This window comes from Cibotium barometz, chromosome 47 (assembly GCF_041138505.1).
Source record: "Cibotium barometz isolate CiBa-2024 chromosome 47, ASM4113850v1, whole genome shotgun sequence".
Lineage (NCBI taxonomy): Eukaryota > Viridiplantae > Streptophyta > Polypodiopsida > Cyatheales > Cibotiaceae > Cibotium > Cibotium barometz.
The window spans coordinates 8,814,109-8,841,408 of NC_141092.1; positions in this window are offsets into that span (position 1 = coordinate 8,814,109).

The window sequence follows — 27,300 nt, forward strand, 5'->3', positions numbered from 1 at the left end:
CAAAATGATTTGTCGATTCACTTCCATGCTGTTTATGGTTTTGTTTCATTTGAGAACAATGATGTTGGGGAACTCTAGTTTTCTCTCACCCAATTGAACAAGTAAGAAATTTCTCTCTCTCAATTGAACTTATTTATTCTCTCATCTGATTGACCAATGTGCATTTTGGGTCATTGATTGAAATGTTGTCTTTTGTGGTAGGATCAATGAGTTTGGGAATGTTCCCAATACAATTGGAGATAAGCTTTTTCAAATTAGGAAACTCGGGGAATCAGACCTTACTACTCTTATTGTTGCTGAATTTGATGAAGCAGATGAGAAATGGATTGAAGCAGATTTGAGAAAGATAGTTGATGCAAGAGGAAAAAAAGGGTTGGTACAAGATTCCAATTCAAATACTCACACAACTTGTTTTCAAGGTAATTTCCTACTCGTAACTTGCATTTCTAAAAATGTAAGATTACATATATGTCTTCCATTTGCAAGGTGAAAACGTGAACTTACGTTAATTGTTCTTGTTTTATTATATTATGTTTTCTATCAAAGAATGAAATGGAACAGAAAGTAGATGAAAGGACAAAGAGCATGGATGATGAGGCTAGACAAAAGGTCATAAGAGAGGTGGAGGTGTTGTATAGAGAAAAAGCATGGAAGTATGCGAGGCTTATAGATCCTTGCAATGGTGAGTGTTAGTGGCATGCTGTCCTTTCTTTGCCTTGGTATGAGCCAAGCAAACACATTGCCACAAAGGAGAAATTGAACATAATTGCTATGATGCCTACATTGAAGATGAAGACAAATCCTTTCTTGTGGGGATTTTAGAAAATTCCCAATCTCTTATACGCACCTTGGAGTACTTACCTAATGACAAGAGGAAGATACAAGATTGGTTGCACAAGTTTGTTCATTGGCTTCAAATTTTCGAATTGGGGGTATCTTTGTTGCATGACATACGTAATGTAGATAGAGTGAGGTTTCCTAATGACAATGTGTACACAAAGTATATGTCATTACCAATCAAAGAAAGTACTTTAAAAAGGCTTTCAAGACTCATCAAGGAAGAATTAGATTCAACAATGATATCTAGCATCAGCCCCCAGTCTTTGCAAGGCTACACAACGTGTTATTTATAAGTGAACTACTTCCTATATAGTTCTTGACCTCTTAAATTAATCATTAATGACACCTATTGAAATCAACTTATGTAATAATCAGGTGGCTTCTTAAGCTTGTGAGTGTGGGTTCACTTAAGAGCATACCTCCGCTAGCAACCATATGGGCTCGCAATGATACACGATCATATATGTATAAAGACTTGCAATTGGGAAGAGTAAGTGTGTATCCTTTGAGTTCTTGTAATACCATAGTCAACTGTAACTTTTTCTTATTCTTGTTACACCTATACACACGCTATTTCTAGTATTGAGAGAGATCATTGTCCATTGTGGTTGGACATGGAAAAAAATATAGCACCAGATGAAGAGATGGATCTATATTAACAACATAAGTCTGTATTAATTCTATGAGCATAGCTTGAGATTACAGATGAGGAAAGAATCTTTGTCTTTCATGTGTTATAATATAATTACATGATGTAACATGTGTTTTACATGTGTGTTGTATGTTTAGAATACTCCCATTACATCCCATGCCTAGTCTACTGCATCGGCAGAGCCACATTACTCACGCCACCTATGAACCTAGGAAGACAACTTGTAGAACAGGCCTTGCAGGCAAGCAAGAGGCAAGTAACACAAGCAGGGAGTAGTAGCATTGGTGGAGAGGAAACTGAGAACGTTGGAGATCCACCAACATACATTTTGGAACCAAAAGGTGAGTTAACTCTCCATACATATCACAATGAAGATCCCTACTTGACCTAGCCATGCTAACATTTAAAATTATGACAGGAATTATATTTTCCTTTAATGTAAGCATTGTAGATCTTGCTTTGGATGTTCATAATTGGAAACAGCCCTTCACCATCATGAGTGGAATTATAGAAGCATTAAATATAATTTGTACTAAAGGCAAGGTGAAAGGGAAGATGGTGGATCATTGTGTTGAGCGAATATTTGGTGACTTCCCATCTGACATTATTGTAGAGGGTTTTTCCATAAATAAGATTCCATCTTGGAATAGGGTTGATGATAAGCTATATACCTCGGCCTTTAAATTTGCCTACTTTTGTCTCTCTGATGCTGGCTTCTTTGTATGCCTATACACATTGGAGGCGGCTACAAAGGTGGAGCATTGTGCCTCAATTCAAGGTTTTGTAGTTGTGCATCGCCAGGTTGTGAAGTGTACACCATCGGTGGGAAGAAAAAAGGGACTACTGTGGCAAAAAAGGTAACCTTTCTGCATAGAAGTCTACATATACGCTAATTTCATATAATACTTTATTTTCATTATCTTAATAAATATGTAACATAGGTGACATGCCTTATCTTATTTGCATTTGTACGCTCTTCTTCACCAAAAAATGTATTCTCAATCCATAGTGATCAAGTTAAAGACTTGAACCTTGGAGAGGAACTTGATGTGGAGTATGAACTCATTTATGATATGTATGTATTTAGTTTCAATTATCTTTGTTTCTATCAAGAATTTGTATAATTTTGAATTTGTGTCAACATGTATGTACTTAGTTATCATTATCTTTATGTTCGTCATGTAGTTTGATTTTGAATGATGATTTATTGAATCACCAGAGTTCCTTCTGAAGATTTGGTCAAAATAAAGGGCTCTTCTTTGAGAGGTGGTTTGCCAAAGAGGCTAGAAGTTCTGCAAGTATATCGTTTCATTACAATAAATATATATGGTGAGACAGTGCCTATGCCTAGAATATTCCAATGCCAATGTAAGCAATGGTTTTGAGATATGGCACGGCCACTTAGCCCATTATAAAGATTTTGCAATGTTGTTCCCTAGAAAAAAATAGAATGAATTCAATAAAGTCATGCAGGACAACACTTGCCTACCACTTTACCAATGTAACAGTTTACACCAAAAAGAAAGGCAACTACCTCTTGAAAGCACAAGAGAGTTGAAATCACCTCGAGAGAGAAAGATGCACTCCTGCCAAATCACCTCGAGAGAGGAGGATGCAATCCTAGAGGCAATGCTTAGAGAATAGAGAGAAGTATGATAACGAGCCATACATGCCATTGATTCATGGGGATGGCCAAAAAGCGACCAGAGTTGAGTGAGCAGATTTCCTTTTTTTAATGGTTTGGGTCTATGAACATGATTAAGCGAGTATATTTGAGTTTTGTGATTGATTACACTCTTTCATGAAGTGCCTAGAAGAAACAATGCCAATAGAAGTATTAAGTAACATTCCAAAGTTAATAGTGAATTCAACAAATTAATTCATAAACCATGTGCCACTTTTTGCTCATCAATGTGAAAAATGTATGGCATAACATAAAATTAAATGAAGTTATAAAATGTAATAATATTGACAATACCTTCACAAATAAGAAATGCTTAAGATCATAAATCTGTTAAATCATAGCAAATGTCCACAATAGCAAAACTGAGATAATGTTTGACGCTTAATAGTAAAAGGAGGTTGTTAGTCATAATAAACAAAGGCAAGAAACCTAGATTAATCATGACAAATGTCTACAAAAGTGAAATTGAGATAATGTCCGAGTGTAAGAGGAACTTCTGAATCTAATTAAATAAACACAAGAATTGAAACATGGAATGATGTTCCAAACAAGAAGGCATCAATGGTATTCTAGGTTGTTTGGCTTTGTTCTAAATCTACAAAAGATATATATATGTTAGTTAGAGAAAATTATATTTCAATGCATATTAGTGGAAATAAATTTACTTAAGCTTGGAAATACCTATGACCTTAACAGAGTAGGGTTCTAGTGGACTTTTGTAAATGCGCTCATCCTTCTCTAACAATATCACATTGTGATTCATATATGCTGCTGCTAGACCAAGTGTCCCAGTTCTAGAGAACAAATCCACAACAGTATCCCCAGGCTTGCTGAATAGCTCACTTTCCCTCCTTTGGTGAGGGCTAGGCATATCTTGCGACACACATCTCTTTCCTCACCTTCTCCATTGGGCATATGAAGCATTCCTTCTTTGGCTATTTAGATGTTGTTGTGCCTTTGGTTTATTTAGTGATCCTTGGTGGTATGAGTAGGTGCCCACATCAAGAGTTTCAAATTCTTACAATTATGTTATAGACAAAAGAGGCGTTAGAATGGTGTCCTATTCTTTTGTAGCAGCAAGAGACGAGGGCTTTTGTGGTAGTAGCCACCTGTACTAATGCTATGTGTGGGTGGTGTTGGGACCTGCACTATGCTCTTCATCTGTTCTGTGGACTTTGTCTCTTCATCTATTCTCTAGAGTTTGTCTCTTGTCCTTTCTTCTTTCTTTGCTACTCTTGGAGTTTGTACTACAAGTGTGCATGTCTCTTAACCACACTTATCTTCTTCAACACATCCATTGTATCAATAGCTTGGTGTATCAGCTTATGGTCTATGAATTGAGGGGAAAGGGGCCTAAGTGGCTCAAACAATAGTGGTATATATGTAGCATGGCTAAGAAATTTAGTCACGTCAAGTAAGGGTTTATGACCTTACATCCATGCTTTGTCATATAAGTACTGAAGTCCTCGTGGAGCATTGGTGCCCAATCATCCTTTTGCGGCCCTATGTAGCCTTTATAACTTGTGCAAATCCACACGGTTGTACATATCAGTAGGTTTTACCTATCATTGTAATTTCTTTTCATGCCTTCTGCACCTTCTTATCTTTAATGAAGGTAAATTGTGCTCTGTCATTGTTACATTTCTCGAGCTAGTAAATCTCCTTGCAATCCATGTCCTTTTTACTGAAATATGTGGGCTTCTCCCATTTTAGCAACTGCAGACCATTTTTCATTAGCTATTTTGTGACTAATACTAGCAATTTCTTATCATTGGGGGTGGGTTACCATACCTCTTTTGGTACTTTAATGGTATGTTGCTAACAATTATGTGCATAGCTTGTATTGACATGGAAATCAATAGCCTCGACATACCTGGACATCCTTGTCCTTTAGCATTTGCATATAATGTGATGAATGATATCAAAAGTAGACTTTCTTGTTTTGCACTTTTTCTTTATTGAGTATTGTTCTTCCATGCATTTTGTTCCATGCATTTTGTTAATATAATCTCCTAGGTATGTTATCCTCTATTTGATGGGTTTTTGAGGTGTGAGATTGGTCTTCTTCTTGGTTGGAGTCTTCTCCTCTGCAGACTCATAGTCTAAATCTAGTGCCATCCTCTTGCAAAGATTAAGCAATAGTTCAGCCTCTTGGATTTTAGGCTGGTAGGAGTGAGTGATGATATTATCATAAATCCCCTCTTCCTGCTTCCTATCATACCTTGACTTTACAGAATGAATTGTAGGTTTTATGTAACCATCCTTTCTGTTTGTTGTGTAGGAGTGCCCTTGTTACTTGTTCGGCATTGTGGGGTATTAACCCTATAGAGCTTTTGAAAGTGGCGGGATAGCTTCTCGTTGTTGTTTTTGTTTCATATTTTTCTTTCTTTATCTTCTTGAGGAGCTTGAGCTTTCTTTAATTTCACTTTTTCCTTGGCCGCCTTCTTATCATGTGCAACCCACAACGCTTTCTCCCCAGTAAGAAGACTAGAATATTTTTGAATTTACTGATTAATAAAGCCTACAATTTCAAACCTGAGAAGAGTTTCAACATGCATGGTACCTTAAGGTGTTATTTCACAGACTCAAAACGGTCCTTTTCTGGCATACTTGAGTTTCTTTTTGCATTTGCGGACTCCATACATAATCACAATGTCTCTCTCATTGATTTTCTTATCCTTGAGATTATTGTCAAACCACTTTTTTCTTTGATTCTTTTCTGTTACCATGTTCTGTACAACAATTTGTCTTTCTTCCTGTAGTTGTTCAAGAATGAATGAGCCAGTTGGCCAACATGTTACCCTCTACTGCTAGCCTTAAGCTGGGTATCATGAATTCCTAGGGCATCACTGCCTCAACCGCATATACCATCTTAAATAGTGTGCAACGGATTGCAACTTTGTAAGAGGTTTGGTAAGCCCATAAAGATGTTGTGAGCTTGAACTCCTAATCATTGCGTCGAACTTCTACAGTTTTTGTTAATATAGAAATGAGGATTTTGTTGGTGCTCTCAACTTGACCATTTGCTTTATAGGTAGTATGGAGTGGACTTGCGAGTAGTATGGAGTGGACTTGCGGTGTGAGATCATGAACGTTGTGGTGAGATATTGGATTACATCATTTATAAAATGTTTCCCTTGGAAATTATCATAAAGAAACTTAGCTATAGCCACAACATCCGATTTTCTTGAAACTCTTGCTTCGGCCCATTTTGTGACATAATCTTAGCTATTAAAATGTACCTTACTTGGATGCTACATATGCGGCTGGATTGATGGGTCCCATAAAATCAATGCCCCATTTCATAAAGGGTTCTAGAGCTTTATTAGGGTGCAAGGGCATCATGTCCTTCTTTTGTGGTTTATCACATCTTTGTCACTCGTTCATATCCTTTGATGACAAATAGTGCACAATCTTTGAAGGGCAAGGGCCACCAATCCCAATTGGAGTATTTTTCTTCTTGGTGTGCTTGTTCAATGATATATGAGTATTCATCCTCCTTGGGGCAACACCTTAATATGTCATCCTTACCTCTTCTATTATGAGTTCCAGCAAATTAATTGGTAAGGTTGTGCTTCTTTAAGCAACTTTCTTTCTAGATCTTTCCTTAGCTTCTTTACCTCATTAGCTATAAAGTTAATGATTTTCTCACTCCACTCTGGTATAGCCTCAACTTTAAATAGTGTAGCATCAAATAGATCATCATCTATTCCAATTAGTGCTTCACCATTAGGTACACAAGATAGATAATAGGCTATGACATGTTTCTTACTAGTCTTACAATGATTGTGAAATCAAATTTGAGAAGAATCAACAAAACCACCTAATGATTCTCCCTGTGGAGTAAGGTTTATTGACAAGCTATAGTAGCAAGTCCTGATAATAATCAACATAGAAAATAAAATTATTAGCTAAAAGATAATGTCAAAGTTTCTTCACAACATATACCATTCCTAAACCTTCACACTCCATGGTGGTATAATTCATCTCAGCCTCACACAACTATCGACAAGCAAAACTTATAGGGTAGTCCAATTTATGTTCACTTGGCTGAGCTAGGACGTATCTACTTGCAAAGTTAGAAGCATCAATATGCACATGATGAAAGATAACATCCCTACAAGGGACGTGTAATCTCGACATAGAAGAGGATAAATTGTGTGTAGTAGTAGCCTACATGTCCCATAAACCTTTGGACTCCCTCGTAATTTGTTGGTGGGGATAATTCTACGATAATTTTGATTTTACTCTCATATGTGGAAATCCCATTCTTGGATACTATGTCATAAGATAACTCTGTGTTTGATCCAAAATTGGTAGTTGAATGGGCTTAGAGATATGTGATGATAAAGTTGATGAAAAACAAGTAGAGGGAGAGAGAACACACACACACAGGAGCAAACCCTAATGTATTAGTCAAACAGGTAGAGGGAGAGAGAACACACACATAGGAGCAAACCCTAATGTATTAGTCAAACACAAGAGCAAACCCTAGCCATACAGGGAAGCCATGTCCCATCTCACACAATGCATAAAGCCATAATCCCAAAAGCTACAACACACTACTTGTGTTGTGTCCACACATAGCTAACCCTAGCTACTGTCCACACAACTATGACCAGTTGGACGCGGTCATTTCTGTCTCACACATGCTACTACTAACACGCCAGCACAGGTAGAGGGAGAGAGAACACACACACAGGAGCATACCCTAATGTATTAGTCAAACCCTAGCCATACAGGGAAGCCATGTCCCATCTCACACAATGCATAAAGCCATAATCCCAAAAGCTACAACACACTACTTGTGTTGTGTCCACCCACAGCTAACCCTAGCTACTGTCCACACAACTATGACTAGCTGGACGTGGTCATTTCTATCTCACACATGCCACTACTAACACGCCAGCACATAGTGCAGCTGGCCCACAAGCTGACATCGAGCTTGAATCTCAATAGCCCCTCTCAAGCTCATGATGTACTACCATAGATGAAGATGCAGATGAGCTTGGGCTATCAAAACTCTCAACACTCCCCTTGAAGCTCATCCCATGTACTCCCAAGATAGTATGAAAGTACTCAAACTTCTCCCTGCTAAGTGGCTTTGTAAAGATGTCGGCCACCTGCTCTTCAGTCTTCACATACTGCAAATCCACTATACCATCCAACACTTTCTCTCTGAACAAATGATAGTGGACCTCTATATGTAAAGTTTGAGTACGAAAGTACTCAAACTTCTCCCTACTAAGTGGCTTTATAAAGATGTCGGCCACCTGCTCTTCAATCTTCACATACTGCAAATCCACTATACCATCCAACACTTTCTCTCTGAACAAATGATAGTGGACCTCTATATGTTTGGTCCGCGCATGAAAGACCGGATTCCTAGCCAACTATATGCTGCTCATGTTATCACAATGAATGACAACCTTGCCATCAATAGGCTCACCCAAGTCAGCCAAGAGACTCTTTAACCATACTCCTTCACATGCAGCTATGGCTGCACCCCTGTATTCAGCCTCTATTGTGGGATCCCAACTGCCCCCTCTGCGCACTGGATTCCTGGATGGTAGTAGCGGAAGCAGCTCCCTCTTGCGCAGGGCAGGGTTTCCCACTCGGGGCCTCGCCCTCCTCGAATGTCTCAGCACGAGACTAAGCTGGTGGTCATTCCGAAAACCAAAACCGGGAAAATTTCCCATGCCTGAAAAATGGGGATGATTCCACCATTTTTATTTTCTTAACGAATTTTTCTAACGAGGTCAAGATACTGAACTAACCTTCATCTGAATAAACCAGATAGAAGGGAAACTATTACAGACTTAACTTGAAGGGATCAATGCTTTTTTCCTAATTGAATCAGGCACAGCCGTTGATCTATTCATTAGAGAAGTCTTCAGGTTATAATTTAACTATTCGAGTTCTAAGCGTATTCCTATTAATCAATTTTATTATTAAAACTCTACTGATTCAAGCCCTATCTGGCCCATGGGTTAGCCACCGCCCAACCACTGGAATTGGTAGAACCAGACAAGTACTCACCCACCCATAATTGAATGCCTTTCTTAACTTTTGCTTTAGAATACAAATACGCACACACTCCTCTTTAAACTTTAACTTATAAAACAATCCATTGACAAAGTTACAGATATCATAACTCAAAACTTCCATCCAGTTCCTTGTTTCTCAAAAACAGGTATCACTCTAGACTCTCCGTCGTTGAGACCAGCTGGTCAGCAATGAGATCCAGTAACAGATTACAATAATTTTTCATCATCATACATATATATCTTCCACCACCACGACATACGCATGGGTGTCCTAAGCACCGCGAGCCTGTGCATCGCCTGGTCAGAACCCTCCAGGATCCTCCTTAGGTGTCCTGGCACTTCACTCAGGGACCGCTTCATCGGCCCTTGCCCATCGTACCGGAAGCATACCATTTTTCACCATACCCAGGCTGGTCAAGACCTGGGCAGGTTTTTGCCGCATGAGCCGTCCTTTGAACACTCCTCGCCAGCAGCAGCTGTTGCACCCGAACTTCCCTTAGAAAAACACATATACCAATGCTCCCTCCAGCATTTTGGCATAAGACAGTCCTTTAAGAAAACAGGGTTTCTATGCAAGTTTTCAGTTTTGATTTTCTTTTGAATACAATGGGTATATCTTAAATCCGTATCCCAATACTTCTAGATCACAGGTCTAAAATTTCAACAGAATTTCATGAATTCTATAGCCTTGATCCTCAGATCAGAATCAAGGGTCTTAACTTGATTTCAGATTCGGTGGGTGATTTGAGTGAAACTTTCCTGAACTGGTCACATCGTCTTTTCTTGAAACTGACGAAGGAGTTATGTCTTGGTCATAGTCTGATTCAGGGTTTGAGTGTGGAAAGGTTCTCCCTGAACTATCTTTCTCTCCAAGGGTAATATTTCAATTACTACTTTACTGAATTTCATTCATTGATGAGTATTTGCTTAACTGAATTCAAAACTAATCACGAATTCCTATGAGGAATAAATTAATCATTTATCTAAAATTTTGACTTCGATAGTTTTTCTGAGTTTTCTCATTACCATCCTAGAGAATATGAAACGGTAGAATTTTCTCTCATAGAGTATTTACTTATTCATTTACCAAAGGGGGAGGCTTCTATTTATAGGAAAAATTGAGATTCTAACCAAGCAAACTGATTTTAGAATTTTCCAGATTAGTTTGGTCAATTTTTGACCATTTTTGGGTCAGTTTAGCTTACTTTTTGGAACTAGACTTGAATTGGGAGAGAGGAGAGATGAAATATCTCAATATTTGAGAATTTAAAACTCCACCGCACATGTGAAATAGGTGCCTCCTTCATGAGGGGGAATCCCTACTCTTGAGGTGTCAAAAATTCATTTTTTTAGTATTTCCTTTGGTCCTTAGTCCACTCTTATGTCCTTAGTCCACTCTTTGGTCCTTAGTCCACTCTTCATCTTATGTGAGTCTTTACTATTTTTGGGAGGATTTTCTTTATTTCTTCAATTTATCTCCTCCATACATCTTAGTCCACTCTTTGGTCCTTAGTCCACTCTTCATCTTATGTGAGTCTTTACTCATTTTTGGGGGGATTTTCTTTATTTCTTCAATTTATCTCCTCCATACATTTGGATGAATGTGATTGGCCTCGCAGAACCTTAATTTAAAATTTTCAGAAAATCTGGATCCTTAGGATAAGGCCTTTTGAACAGATTATAATTTATTTCTAATGCACCTTCTGAAAATCTTTTTAAACTTCTGTTTTAGGGAAATTTATTTTAATAAGAAGAGATATTTTTCCATCCAAAAATATCTAAAATCTGAATAACCTCTCTCTAGAATATTTTCTCTCTCTAAGCTAAAATAGGTAGAAACAAGATCTTTTATTATTCTAAAGAGGGAATTGATTTTACAGGGAGAAGATACTGGATATCTTGAGGGGCTGGGGAGGAATCTTACATTCTCTCCCACTTGAAAAATGCGAGATGTCCTCATCTCGCAAACTAGGGGTGATCCCGCAACAGTTCGACGTCTTTCTCTCCCAGGTGGCATCTTCAAAAGGATAGAACTTCCATTTAACCAATAATTCTCTTAGAATTCTATTCCTGAGAACCTTTTCTCGAACATTAAGGATTTCTTTAGGTTGGAGTTCCATCTGCCTCCCTTGGGTTGAAGAAGTTAAGATTTCATCATCAAGCACATGATTCGGGCTTGGTATATACTTTTTAAGAAGGTTGACATGAAATACATTATGTACTTTGAGATGAGGAGGCAGAAGAAGCTCGTAGGCTAAGTCACCTACTTTCTTTATAATCAGATATGGCCCACAATATGTGGGGGATAACTTCTTGTACTTCCCAAGAGATAGAGAACTTCTTTTGGGACATACTCGAATGAAGACCATATCTGCTTCTTTGAATTTTTTGTATGACCTCTTCTTATCTGCATACTGCTTCTGTCTATCTTGGGCAGCTTTTATATCTTTGCGAATTGACTGCATCTGCTGCTCCATTAACTTGGTCTGACCCATGTCGTCAAGCATCTGTCTGGACATCTCGACTCTAATCAATGGGTCAGACCAAGTTAATGGAGTTAAACAATCTTGTCCATACAGACCTTTGAAAGGGCTCATCCCAATACTTCGGTGATAAGAAGCATTGTAGGAAAACTCGACTAGGTGCAGATAACTTAGCCACTTCTTGGGTTTCCTGCTAGCATGACCGAAGTATATCTTTGATTACTTGGTTTACCCTTTCTGATTGACCATCGGTCTCGGGGTGGTAAGCTGTGCTGAGATCCAAGAAAGTTCATACTGCTTCAAAAAATGCAGTCCAGAATCTTGACGTGAACTTGGGATCTTGATCACTTACTATTCTCCTAGGTAGGCCATGCAATCTGAAGATTTCCTTGAGGAACACTCTGGCCACATCCACTACAGTGTAGGTTTCTTTTACTGGAATCAGATGGGCAACTTTGGTTAGTCTATCAACTACCACGAAGATGGAGTTGTAATCTGATTGCACTGAAGGTAATCCAGTAATAAAATCCATACTGATACATTCCCACTTCATCTAGGGGATGTCTAATGGATGTAACTTCCCAAGCATTTTTACTCTCTCGGCCTTGACTTTCTGACAGGTCAGACATTGACGTACATGATTAAGCACATCTTTTCTTAGACCAAGCCAAAAGAAGCTTTTCTTCACAGACATGTAGGTTTTGATGAAACCTGGATGTCCTGCAATTAGGCTATCATGGCTTGAACTCGGTTCAACTCCTGTGGAGTTTTGCTTTCCTGCATAAGTAGGGTAGCAATAGGGCCAAAGAATCTATCCTGCATGATCTTCTCTCTTGCTTCAATAATCAAAGGATTTGACACTACATTAATTGCAAAAGCAAGGAGGCTTTTCTGTTGAGGGCATCTGCTACCACATTTTCTTTGCCCTAGGCGGTACTTGATTTCAAAATCAAATTCCTGCAAGGTCTGCATCCACCTTCTTTGTTGGCGCATGTTGAGATCCTTCTGAGTGAAGATCCACTTTAAGCTCTGATGATCTATCATCAAAGTGAATCTTTGACCCAGTAGGTAATGTCTCCACAATTTCAGGGCATATACTACTGAAAGTAGTTCCAGGTTGTGGTGGATAGCATAATTTCTCTCATGCGTTCTAAGTTTTCGGGATTCATAGGCCACTGCATGACCTTCCTGCATGAGTGCACCTCCTAGTGCACCTCCTAGGGCAAAACAAACCAGTGGCATTAGTTTACTACCTCAAAGGGTAGAGAGAAATCCGGTAGCTTCAGAACGCGATTGGTTACCAAGGCAGTCTTCAGCTTATCAAAAGCACTATGGCACCTGGCAGTAGACCATTGAAACGGAATATTCTTCTTGAGAAGATTAGTCAGGGGGAAGCTATGAGAGCATACTTTGGTATAAAAATTCTATACCAACCAGTCAATCCCTTGACTTCTTTCATTGTTTTTGGTTCAGGCCAATCTATGACTGCTTGGACTTTATCGAAATCTAGAGAAATTCCATCTTTGGATACTAGAAAGCTCAAGTATTCAACATGGTCGGCAGAGAAAGTGCATTTGCTCTTTTTTGTAAAGAGTTGGTGCTTCCTTAGAATCTCAAGAACTTTTCAGACATGAGTTTCATGGTCAGCTGCATTCTTTGAGTAAATCAGAATATCATCAAAGAAAATAAGAACAAAATCATCCAAGTATTCTCTGAGAATGTCCTGCATTAGGCGGTTGAATGTAGTTGGGGCATTTGTCAATCCAAATGGCATGACAGTGAATTCATAATGCACATACCGAGTATTGATGGCTGTCTTCAGGATATCTTGCTCCATTAATCATCCTGATCTGATAATACCCTGATTTGAGATCTATCTTTGTGAAGATCTGGGCTCCACTTAGCCTGTCTAGAATCAATTCTGGGGATAGGATACTTATTCTTAACTGTCAGCTGATTGAGGCCTCTGTAGTCCACACAGAGTCTTAGCATTCCATCTTTCTTTTTGTGAAAGAGAACTGGCGCACCCCAAGGTGAAACACTGGGTCTTACAAACCCTTGTTCTAACAGCTGTCTAAGCTATTCCTTGAGTTCGATGGCTTTAGGAACTGGCATTTTGTACATGTGTAGGGCTACTGTGGGGCTGAGCTCCGGGGGTCAATTCTATCACATGATCTACTTCCCGAATTGGAGGCATCTCTGTTAATTGTGCTGGGAATAAATCATCATAATCACTTAACCATTCAAGTTCTTTAGCTTTTAACTTTGTGTCTACTGGATTCATTTTGACAACATAAATGAGCTGCTTCTTTCTAAGTCCTTTTAGTAACTTAGAAGCCTTTACTAACTGTAGACTTGGGGATCTTGAAATTCCGGTTCCTTGAACTTTATTTCCATGAAGGTCACAGAAGGAAATGGTTCCATTATGACAGTGAATGCCAGCTTGATTTTTGTGGAGCCAATCCATTCCAAGGATCCCGTCGAAATCTCCCAAAGGTATAACTCTGTGAACTGACAGTCAGTTAAATTCCCATCTAGATTGAATTGAATATGATCTTTCTCAAGGTGAGTGAAAAGAATCTTCCCACTCGCCAATTCAACTTGCATAGGTTTCCCTGATTTCTGTTCTAAGACTAGCTTACGCAAGCATCTTAGGAAAATGAAAGAATGAGTACTGCCTGAATCAATCAATCAAAAGCTTAAAAGGCTTACTCTGATACTCAACTAGAGTATGAATGACGGAGAATTGGCGATTTGGCCCTTGGTTTTCAATTGCTGCATAAATCTGTCCTCTTTCCTCTTCCACTACTTCTGCTATTATGACTGCTCTGGCTGCTGCAGTAGTCTAAGGCAGAACTCTTTCTCTTTGGTTGCCCCAGTTATGGGAAGGAGTTCTGAGGCTACTCTGGACAGAGGGAGATGGCTGTGAGCTGGAGTTCTCCTGGGATTGCCTTGATTTTGACGAGATGGTGGACCTTGATTGACTGATAGAAAGGGGCTGGTCTCTGCACTCTCGGTCCTTGACTTCCTTGTCCCCTTGACATGGCAGGAGTCGGGCAATCTTTCAGCTGGTGACCAAAACCCTGACATCCAAAACACCGGTTCTCACTTCTGAGCTCATCCCTCTGAATCCTTGAAAGAGGTGGGGCTCCTGAGAAAGTGTTCTGTGGGAAGGGTCTTCCTTCCTTCTGAATCTCCCAGTATCCTGATTCTGATTTGGGCCTTGCTGCCTCTTTGGGGGAGGAAAGTTTGAAGTACTTCCCGGGGTTTGGAATCTTTTAAAGTTAGAGGGTGCAGATTTTGACGGGACCTTAACAACAAAGGCTTTGGCAAAGTCCTTTGCCATTCTTACAGCTTCGGCCAGGCTTGGCATTCTTCACTAAGGTGTTCAATGGCTCATTCATTCCTCGAATGAATCTGGCCATCAGTTTCTCTTCATCCAATTGCGAGAAATATTTGAGGAGAAGGGCAAAAGCTTGATGGTACTCTTCAATTGTCCGGCTATCCTGCTTTAGTTTCAAGAACTCATTCATTTTAGTTTCAAGGAAGCCCGGAGGACAAAACCTCTTTCTGAGGTAAGCTTTAAGATCGGTCCAAGTCTAGGTATTCCAGTCAAGACGGTTAGTCTCATAGTGATTCCTCCAAGTGACCTTGGCCGTTTCCACAATCTTTAACCTGGCGAGAGCCATCTTGCTTCTCTCATTGTAGCCAGTTACATCAAAGTATTCTTCCATAGCCTCAATCCACTTCTCCACTACTTCACCTAACTACTCCCCTTCACCCTTGAAGGGAACAGGTTGGGATCTGTGTAGGGCTTTTCGAACATCCGGATCTAACTCTTCGTCTCATCGGTTAGAGGATCCAGTTGCCTTGCACGGGCCGTGTGCCTCATGATTCTGACAAAACAAGATTTTTGTCAACCTAACTTTGACAACAGATTTATGATTATTTAATTTTTATGATTTATTCTTTAAACAGATAATTATTTCATCATACTTCATGAAACAAGATTTACTCTGATAATTTTATCAACCATATTCACAATCATGAAAACAATTTGGATTTTTTTTGCAAAACATCGTTTATTATCAAAAGTTTTCAATATATACGTAGAGCATCACGCCTCCCAAAATCACTGCCTCAATCGCATACGCATAAAGAAGCGAAATTGCAAAGGAGACATACCATGGTACACACGATTCATTATAGAAAGAGGTGCTGTAATTCTACTTCTAGGGATAAAGCGGCTAAGAAGCCTAAAAACTCGGCATGAAATTCTGAAGTTCCTGTGGGTGAGTGATCAAAGAGTTGTACATGCTGAACAAGCCCTAGCCTTATCAGAATCATGGCTAAGGAAATATCTTGCCTGAGCCTCTGACGCTGACTGATACTACATCGTCCTCCAGAGAACCACATATACCGTCGTCGCTCACAATAGGATCAGGAAAGTAAAGACTCTCAAAATGACGTGCGAGTCTCACTCTGCTTACTTGGGTCGTAGCAGAGTTGATGAGGTGCTCGAATGCAAAGGCTATCATATCCTGACTCTAGGAGAGTTCAGGAATGCCAGATAGATTCGGGGTATCCATCTATAAATTTCCAATTCAATTTATGAGTTTTCAATTTTTGAAGTTCATTCAACATAATATTAACAAGTGAAAACATTATTTCCCAGATTTACTTTAAAATTTTAAGCAATTTTGATTGCTGTTACGTAAATTTACAACAGGGCTCTGATACCAACTGTGGGATTCCAACTGCCCCCTCTGCGCACGGATTCCTAGATGGTAGCAGCTCCCTCTTGCGCGGGGTAGGGTTTCCCACTCGGGGCCTCGCCCTCGAATGTCTGGGCACGAGACTAAGCTGCTGGTGGTCATTTCGAAAATCAAAACTGGGAAAATTTTCCATGCCCGGAAAACGGGGACGATTCTACCATTTTTATTTTCTTAACGAATTTTTCAACGAGGTCAAGATAATGAACTAACCTTCATCTGAATAAACCAGATAGAAGGGAAACTATTACAGACTTAACTTTAAGGGATCAACGCTTTTTTCCTAATTGAATCAGGCACAACTATTGATCTATTCATTAGAGAAGTCTTCAGGTTATTATTTAACTATTCGAGTTCTAAGCGTATTCCTATTAATCAATTTTATTATTAAAACTCTACTGATTCCAGCCCCATCCGGCCCATGGGTTAGCCACCGCCCAACCACACTGGAATTGGTAGAACTAGACAAGTACTCACCCACCCATAATTGAATGCCTTTCTTAACTTTTGCTTTAGAATACAGATACGCACACACTTCTCTTTAAACTTTAACTTATAAAACAATCCATTGATAAACAATTATTGGTTACAGATATCATAACTCAAAATTTCCATCCAACATGAGAACACAATCTCATGGCGACCCTCGAGCTATGGGATTTGTTAAGTCAACCAACACTCATGGCACATCTTGAAAGGATTACCTTTACGCAAGACTTGAACATGCCATGTGTCTGTGGGGTATTTTGAACATACAATGTATATTGAAACTAACCCCCTCACTTGCAAGTTTTTTGTGGTTGAGTATGTGTTGGAAGAAGATTTAATCTTGGGGCATAAATGGACTATTGCTGCCCAAGCACCACTGTGCACTTTGCTAGCGGTAGAGTCATCATAATGGTCAACAACAAAAAGTTGACAATTCCATACTGCCAGGAAGAGGATCCAACTTTAATGGATATCTATGATGATGAACGCAAAAGGATACAAGCCTCTTCCACAAAAGCCTCTCTACACAATGACCTACCATCTACATCAATGACCGACTTCGATAAAGCCTCTACTCCTTCAACCCCATCCTCACCTACGAAGTTCGATGCCAAAACCTCGTAATTAGTAGCTATTCCTGAAGAAGTTCCCAAAGCCCAACCATCTAACTCTAACAGGAAACTCAAAGGAAAGGCCCTGGCTCCTATGCATTTTCATCAACAAACCTCACTAAAGGAGACAACCACATGCTCAAAGGCCTCGTCATTTGACAGCCACTCTACAAGAGACTCTAACCTCATCATCAACAATGCTAATGAGTCTCAAACCTGCAACCTCAGCGCCAACCCAAGTCAAGGAGGGCCCCAAACCTTCCACACCAACCCAAAAGAAAACTCCACCAAGATTCCCACAATCATGATATCTTAATAGTATCAAAATGTGGGTGGAGAAGCAGCTACTTGTAGCTCAAGGCTACTTTGAAGGTGCCAATCAAATTTGGGTGCCTCAATAGTCAAAAACTCTTTCTCAACGAAACACTCGAAAGCCAAGGAAGAAGAAGAGTACTCCACAACACCATCCACAAGAGCCTATGCGAGTTCCTCAAAGAACTCCACCAATGCAAAAAGTGTGGGTACCAAACATTACTGCAAGCACAAGGGTACTACCAAAGAAATACCAAAGCTTGGGTCCCCAAGCGCATCACAAAGTCCCCTAAGCTTGCACAAAGAAGAAAGCCTCAACACCAAGCACATCGACAACCTAATTACAGTGTTCACCAATGGGTGCCTGTGCATGTGCTTCAACAACAAGGATACTATGATGGTAATATCATCATATGGTTGCCAAAATAGAACAACGTGAAGAAAACGTCACCACCAACTTCAACCCCAACAACTTCACCTAAAGTTTGAAAGAATGGAGGCCCAAGCAACAGCAAGCAAACAAAACCACTCTCGTGCATTCAGCACCAACACAAGAGCTTGTCTGTTCAAGCAAATAATCAGCAGTCTTCCCTACTGCCTCGACATCATTTCAGCAACAAATTCAAGATCAAATACGGAGACTTAAGAGCACATCAAGAACAAAATAACAATGCTCTTATCACCCCTCTGGAAATGATAAATGATCCATCCTAAGCATGTGCAAACACAGTTTGTAAATTCATGGCCCATGTCAGTCCCTATAGTTTCACGTCTGCAGATTCATGTCTTGATCATTCACGTCTTGGTCCTTCACGTCTGACAATTCACGTCTTGATCATTCATGTCTTGTACTTTCACATCTGCTCACTCACGTCTTCTTGGACTTTCATGTCTGCTCACTCACGTCTTGGACATTCACGTCTTGGACATTCATGTCTTGATCATTCACGTCTTAGTCCTTCACGTCTGACAATTCACGTCTTGATTTACACTTTGGACTTTCACGTCTGCTCTTTCACGTTTGCATTTTTCACGTCTGAAAATTCATGTCATATGTTTCACGTTCACATCTTAGTCCTTCACGTATGCTCATTCACGTCATGGTCTTTCACATCTTGGTGTCTCACATCTGCTCATTCACGTCATGATGATGGCTCACATCCTGACCATTCATGTCTGGTCTTTCATGCCTCAGTGTTTCACGTCATAATCCTGCAGTTTATATCCATTCTTATGCACTGGAGAACATTTGCACCAAAGCCTCACCATCGACAACTTCCAGGTACATCTGTGGATGGGGGAGCCATGGTGGGCAAAAGCCTGGTCAATGGTACAATCCATCGCTTGGAATTTTTTTTCAAATTACCAACCTCTCCAAACAACGCCATCATCTTCACAAATCAATGATCTTCAATCCGTAGTGAAGATATCTATATTAGCCTCGTAAGTCAACATAAAAAAAAAGTGAGCTAAAAAATAATAAAAGAAATAAAATAAAAAAAAGGACTCACACAAATATAAAAATGCAATCATTCGTAAAAAACCTCACCCCCCCAACCCGTTAGGAATTTCCAATACACCACTAACTTCTTTCTTCATTAGCTATCTTTTCTTATTTCCTTCGATGAACAAAGACCATTTAACGTCATTCAACAACATCAAAGCCATCGATAAAGCTTGTTCATTCTCTCCACACAAAGATCTTCAACGCAATCACTCGTACGTGATCGTCATTGTGAGGTGAAAAAAAGAAAGAAAACCCTGCCTCTATAGCCCTTCCACCTCGCAAACTTGGAATAACACACACGAACGGGGGCACCACCAGCCACCGGCTAGAACAATTCTCGCACTCACCACCCAACCCACGCCAGACAGACAGCAAAAACAGGGGCACCATAGACCAAAATAAACACCCAGCAATTTATATTTCCAGTTAACACACCATACAAGCTTCTCCCGACACAGAAGCTTCACTCACACAACCATACAAACACTCACTCAGGCATGTCAGCCGAGGATACACCACATCCCCGATCACCACATAACTCGCCTGCCTGCTGTACCAATCACACCAGAATGAACCCGGCCACTCTCGCTCCAGAAGGCGCCCACACCAGCTAACCCTCGAGTCCTCTGCAGCCCATCACCTCTGCATGTGTCATCAGCAGAAGCAGCTACACCATCATCTCTCTCTCACTCTCTCTCTCTGTGCTGATCCTCTGTCAGCCTCACCCAAACCCAGGCAGCTTATCTGCTCTGCTACCGGCCCACCACCAAGTAGCAACACTGTCCCCTCTGTCTCACTCGGCACCCTGTTCTGTCCACTATCGGCTTCACTCACGCGGCCCACACCAGCTACGCAAACCCAAAACAAACACTCTGACTGACCGAACCAAGGCCACACCACCTCAGTCCGTCCCCGCTCCAGGCTTTACCTACGCGGCCCACACCAGCCACCACAGCTCCCACACACCAGCCCACTGTTGGCTTTTTCACCAGGGAGGCTCCCCGTTGGCCTCTACACCAGCCACACACCCCAAGGCGATTCTGCCCGCTGCTCCTTTCTCTGCAATCCTGCAGTTGCAGACGGCCATCACCTCTCTTTCACTCTCTCTGTGCTCGCCGGCAGCCACAACCCTCTACTGCATCCCAGCGCTTCTTCTTTTCCGTCTTGCAGCTGCGCCAGCATCTCTACGCTCCTTGTGTCCTCGCCAGCTCTTCGCCAACTCCAAGAAGGTGCCGGCAGCCCGTCCACTCACTTCAAGGCAGCCTCCCTCTATGTATAGCTGCAGCTGAGCTTCTTGAGGCCATCACAAGCCAAGGCGGCTCTGCTTGCGCTGTCTCCAACTGCAGCTCTTTAACACAAATGGCTGCGCATCCTGTCCTTGTCGCCTCTCACACCCACGAGCCTGTCTCCACGTGACCACCTGGCCTTCTCCCACACGTCGGCGTCCACACTCTCTTCGCTGCACTTCACAACGAACCTGCCACCCAGTCATGAAGGTGGCTTCTCTCACACCTGCAGCAGCTGTGTCTTCGCCGTTGCTCCTTTAGCGCCAGCAGCTCGCCTTTCAGAAGTGCCAGAGAACCCCCACGCCAACACGGCGGCCACCCACTTCTTTTATTGCAGCTGCGCCCTTTCGCCAGCTCTCCAAGCTTCTGGAACTAGTGCTGGCAGTTATTCACGCTTCCAAGTGGCTTTCCTTCTTATGGCCACGTCAACATAATCATTTTTTTTAAATTTTCCAAGGCCTAATGAATGGCCACCATTTAACCCTTTTCTTTTCACACCAATACTCCAAACGACTTGGTCCCTTAATCTTTTATTTCCCATGCTCCACATACTTCTATTACAATCCACGATGCCCGCTCATGCTTGGGGACGCATACACATCGAGACGGCCATCAAGCAGCTAAAGTCACCCCTGCTGACCTTACTCCAGACGGGCCTGCACGAGCCTTAAACCAAAAACATCCACACCGAACACCTGGCAACGCCCTCAAAACCAAACTCTTTACAATTCCCACGCATCCATATGTACACGAGCCCGAAATACCACTCAGAAAAACGCCTGACATACTTTGCCAACCCCCCCATCTGCTAGAGCATTTATGCTCAGCAGCAAAACACATATTCCAGTAGTCATCCACCAGGATCAAAAGGAAACAGCAACTCACCATCCCATTCCCCAGCATCCCTAAAACACCATGGCTGCATCACTGCACACCAAACATCCACCATAGTCACAAAACCATTTCCATCCATCATCTGATCAGCATTCACCGACTCTGACCACACAGCATCATCCTCTTTTCTTCGTTCTTCACTCACAACAAACCTCCTCATCTTCAAAACCTGTGGCATTGCATCATTTAGCATCCCATCCATCAACACCAATGAAGGCCAAGTTCCAGCATCTTGACTCTTCTCCACACAAAAATCCACATCCTCTCCAATGGGAGTGTCCACCAGCACTTCCAGCTTAACTGATTCAGGCCTCTTCACAACCATACAGCTCAACTGGCTCAGAATCCTTATCATCCATGCACTTTGCCTTCAGCATTTCAGCAACCCGCAAAGAAGCCTTTGCTACACTCTCAACCAGACCTGCATCCATCTCCACTTCTGGCTCCTGTTCATCCAGGCTAGCAACTGCCCATATATCATCCTCAAGCACAATACTCATCTCACAACGCTCTTCATCAGCCAAATCTACATGCATACCTTCCTCAATGTTGCCAACCCCCCTGGTATCATCGTCCAAAGACTCCTCAGTACATAATGCATCAAATGGAATATCATCCACTTCGTTCATCATCACAGGTACCATACCATCATCAAGCTGCCCAAGAAAATCTATAATAATGGAATCTTCCTCCACACTCTCCACATCCGCATCGCAAGCCATCTTCACTTCATCAGAAGTCTCTACCCCATCCTCCTCCCTTGTAGAATCTGGCAAACAATCATCCTCAGAGCATCCTATGTCCAGCTCCTCTTCCTTCTCATCATCAGCCAATCCCAAGGCATCATCCGCTTTGCTTCCATGCGCATGCATATCATCCAGATCACTGTCATGTACAGCCATGACATCCAAATCCAAAGAAGAATCCACTGGCAACTTCTCATCTTCAGTTTTCTCCTTCACCTGCTTCTTATCCACCTGCACATGCTTTAAAGGCTTTGGAAAAAAATCAGAAGGCATATAAAACATCCCCCTTTGCACCTGTATCGGCCTTTGAGGCTCCTGTCTAATCAAATTTTGCATAGGACTCTTATCCACCTCAACCAAATTTACTTGCATATCCCTTGCAGACACAACACCTTCATACGGATAAATACCCATCTCCATCTGCTTCAAAACCTTGCCTTCCTTTTCCCTAGCAATCCTAACTGCATCATCAAATGACTTGGGATTCTTCAACTCAACCCTGACCTTAAATGGGGTAGCAAACCATCAATAAACAAGCTCTTCTTCAGAAACATTGGAGGAACTTCCTGCTTCAATGTCATACACCATTTACTCCACAAACATATAAATACCTTCACAAAATCGTCCAGTGATTGCCCATGTACCTGCTTCAAGATGCTCAACTCCTGCCAAAGCACACTAGGATCCTCCGCTTGCTGAAAACGCTCCAAAAGGCCTTCTTTCAACCTGTCTAAGGTCAAGACACCAGCATCCTGTGCTTCAAAATCCTTAAGCCAGCTTCGGGCATCTCCCTTCAAGAAAATCCTTATCAGCCTCAGAACCTGCTCTTCATTCGTCACATGATTGCTAATGCATGCCAACTCCATCTGCTCCAAAAAGTCACACACATCCTCACCTTTCCTGCCATGAAACTCCGGATAAGACCACATCATGACAACCTGTACCAATCCCTGAGCTCTCCTCAGAGTGGAACACACACCCTTCTAGGCAAAGAACAATGCCAGAGCAACTCCTTAGTGGGGGCACCAGAAGGATGTGAGGTGAAAAAAAGAAAGAAAACCCTGCCTCTATAGCCCTTCCACCTCGCAAACTTGGAATAACACACGAACGAGGGCACCACCAGCCCCACCGGCTGGAACAATTCTCGCACTCACCACCTAACCCACGCCAGACAGACAGCAAAAACAGGAGCACCATAGACCAAAATAAACACCCAGCAATTTATATTTCCAGTTAACACACCATACAAGCTTCTCCCGACACAGAAGCTTCACTCACACAACCATACAAACACTCACTCAGGCCTGTCAGCCGAGGATACACCACATCCCCGATCACCACATAACTCGCCTGCCTGTTGTACCAATCACACCAGAATGAACCCGGCCACTCTCGCTCCAGAAGGCGCCCACACCAGCTAACCCTCGAGTCCTCTGCAGCCCATCACCTCTGCATGTGTCGTCAGCAGCAGCTACACCATCATCTCTCTCTCACTCTCTCTCTCTGTGCTGATCCTCTATCAGCCTCACCCAAACCCAGGCAGCTTATCTGCTCTGCTACTACCGGCCCACCACCAAGCAGCAACACTGTCCCCTCTGTCTCACTCGGCACCCTGTTCTGTCCACTATCGGCTTCACTCACGCGGCCCACACCAGCCACGCAAACCCAAAACAAACACTCTGATTGACCGAACCAAGGCCACACCACCTCAGTCCGTCCCCGCTCCAGGCTTTACCTACGCGGCCCACACCAGCCACCACAGCTCCCACACACCAGCCCACTGTTGGCTTCTTCACCAGGGAGGCTCCCCGTTGGCCTCTACACCAACCACACACCCCAAGGCGATTCTGCCCGCTGCTCCTTTCTCTGCAATCCTGCAGTTGCAGACGGCCATCACCTCTCTTTCACTCTCACTGTGCTCGCCGGTAGCCACAACCCTCTACTGCATCCCAGCGCTTCTTCTTTTCCGTCTTGCAGCTGCACCAGCATCTCTACGCTCCTTGTGTCCTCGCTAACTCTTCGCCAACTCCAAGAAGGTGCCGGCATCCCGTCCACTCACTTCAAGGCAGCCTCCCTCTATGTATAGCTGCAGCTGCGCTTCTTGAGGCCGTCACAAGCCAAGGCGGCTCTGCTTGCACTGTCTCCAACTGCAGCTCTTTAACACAAATGGCTGCGTATCCTGTCCTTGTCGCCTCTCACACCCACGAGCCTGTCTCCACGCGACCACCTGGCCTTCTCCCACACGTCGGCGTCCACACTCTCTTCGCTGCACTTCACAACGAACCTGCCACCCAGTCACGAAGGTGGCTTCTGTCACACCTGCAGTAGCTGTGTCTTCGCCGTTGCTCCTTTAGCGCCAGCAGCTCGCCTTTCAGAAGCGCCAGAGAACCCCCACGCCAACACGGCGGCCACCCACTTCTTTTATTGCAGCTGCGCCCTTTTGCCAGCTCTCCAAGCTTCTGGAACTAGTGCTGGCCGTTATTCATGCTTCCAAGTGGCTTTCCTTCTTATGGCCACGTCAACATAATCATTTTTTTTAAAATTTTCCAAGGCCTAATGAATGGCCACCATTTAACCCTTTTCTTTTCACACCAATACTCCAAACGACCTGGTCCCTTAATCTTTTATTTCCCATGCTCCACATACTTCTATTACAATCCACGATGCCCGCTCATGCTTGGGGACGCATACACACCGAGACGGCTATCAAGCAGCTAAAGTCACCCCTGTTGACCTTACTCCAGATGGGTCTGCACGAGCCTTAAACCAAAAACATCCACACTGAACACCTGGCAATGCCCTCAAAACCAAACTCTTCACAATTCCCACGCATCCATATGTACACGAGCCCAAAATACCACTCAGAAAATTGCCTGACAGTCATCATGAATGGGAAAATGTTAATCCAATTCTAAGATTAACAAGAGCTACCGCCATTATCTTACATCAAGGAGTCACGGTAGATACATCAAAGGGTCATACATTCATGATATGAAGCAATAGTGTCCAAAGCTACAACTTAGATGGGCGCTCGTAATGGTGTGACGGAGTATTTATGGCGATTCCTACTTCAAGAATGAGTGGTAGCAAGATAGGATGAAGTCTTAAGTGATGTATTTCATGGATATATTATGAGAGTAGTCATTGTAATAGCATTAGGTCTCTTATGAGCCTAAAGTGCCTGGCCGACCACAGTTTAAGTGAGTGTGAACACTTATGGATATGTATATAAGTGAATTTCTCTCATAATACAACATGCTCTCCCATTGTGCAATTGAGTCTTGCTCTTGCTAATCTCTCTCCCTAATGGATGCTAGTGAGTGTGTGTGAGTGAAGTGAGGTGAGAGGAGGGATGAGGACCCGTAGTGCAACGCGGCGGTGTGACAACGCTTGCATGGGAGACGCGGTGGAATTGCTTCTTAGGGAGTTGTAGAGCCTGGAGACCTCAAGGGTTACAAGCTCGGCCATTGGAAAGATCCTCATGACAGTTGCGGTTCACCAGGTAATCTCTTTTTAGATGTGTTTCAAGGAGGGTTAGGGTGAGCCATAACACTACATTAATTTAGCCAAAAGAATAGTAAGCAATAAGCTTAACAAATATATAGTGGCTATTGAAGATCGTTGGGAATGTGGTAATATGTGATATGGCTTAATCCGTGTGACGAGGCTTAAATCATGCAAGTGGTTCTTAAGCCGTGAGACTATAATTCTTGAGAAACCTGAACTCGTGAGATTGTGGGTTTTTTGGCTATGAAGGGTTATTTCGTGAGATGGCCTAATTTGGTGAAGTTGCAGGTTTTAACCTCCATGTTTTTTTAATAAAAAAATGGGTCATCTAGGTCATGACTTGCAAGCAACCGCTTCTTATGCACTTATTTCTTACATCCAGAGGGGTGACAAGAGCATTGTCATTTTGTCCTTGATGCGCTCATAAGTCTCCGTTTTGAATGTGGGTATTGAGTCTGGAATTTGTTGCTCAGATGTTGTCGAGGCAGTAGGGAAGACTGCTGATTGTTTGGTTGAACACACAAGCTCTTGTGTTGGTGTTGAATGCACGAGAGTTGTTGAGTGATTTGCTTGTCATTGCTTGGGCCTCCATTCTTGTCGAACTTTAAAGTGAAGTTGTTGGGGTTGAAGTTGGTGGTGAGGTTTTCTTCACATTGTTTGATTTTGGTAACCATATGATGGAATTACCATCATAGTATCCTTGTTGAAGCACATGCACAAGCACCCATGTAAATTGTAAATTGGTGGCCGATGTGCTTGGTGTTGAGGCTTTCTTCTTTGTGCAAGCTTAGGGGACTTTGTGATGCACTTGGGGATCCAAGCTTTGGTATTTCTTTGGTAGTACCCTTGTGCGTGCAGCAATGTTTTTGGTACCCAGACTTGTTGCGTTGGTAGAGTTCTTTGAGGAACTCGCATAGGCTTTTGTGGACGGTGTTAAGTACTCAACTTCTTCCTTGGCCTCTGAGTGCTACGTTGAGGAAGAGGTTTTGACTGTCGAGGCATGCAAATTTGATTGGCATCTTCATAGTAGCCTTGAGCTACAAGTAGATGCTTCTCCACCCACATTTTGATACTATGAAGATATCGTGATTGTGGGAGTCTTGGTGGAGTTTTCTTTAGGATTGATGTGGAAGGTTTGGGGCCCTCCTTGACTTTGGTTGGTGCTGAGGCTACAGGTCTGAGACTCATGAGCATTGTTGATGATGATGAGATTAGAGTCTCTTGTGGATTTGCTGTTGACGGGGCCTTTGAGCATGTGGTTGTCTCTTTTTGTGAGGTTTGTCAATGAAGAGACATAGGCTAAGGGGTCTTTCCTTTGAGCTCCTTGTTAGAGATAGATGGGTTCTGTGGGAACTTCTTTAGGAATAGATGTTGATCACGAGGTCTGGGCATCGAACTTCGTAGGTGAGGATGGGGTTGAAGGAGTAGATGCTTTATCGAAGTCAATCGTTTGATGCAAATGGTAGGTCA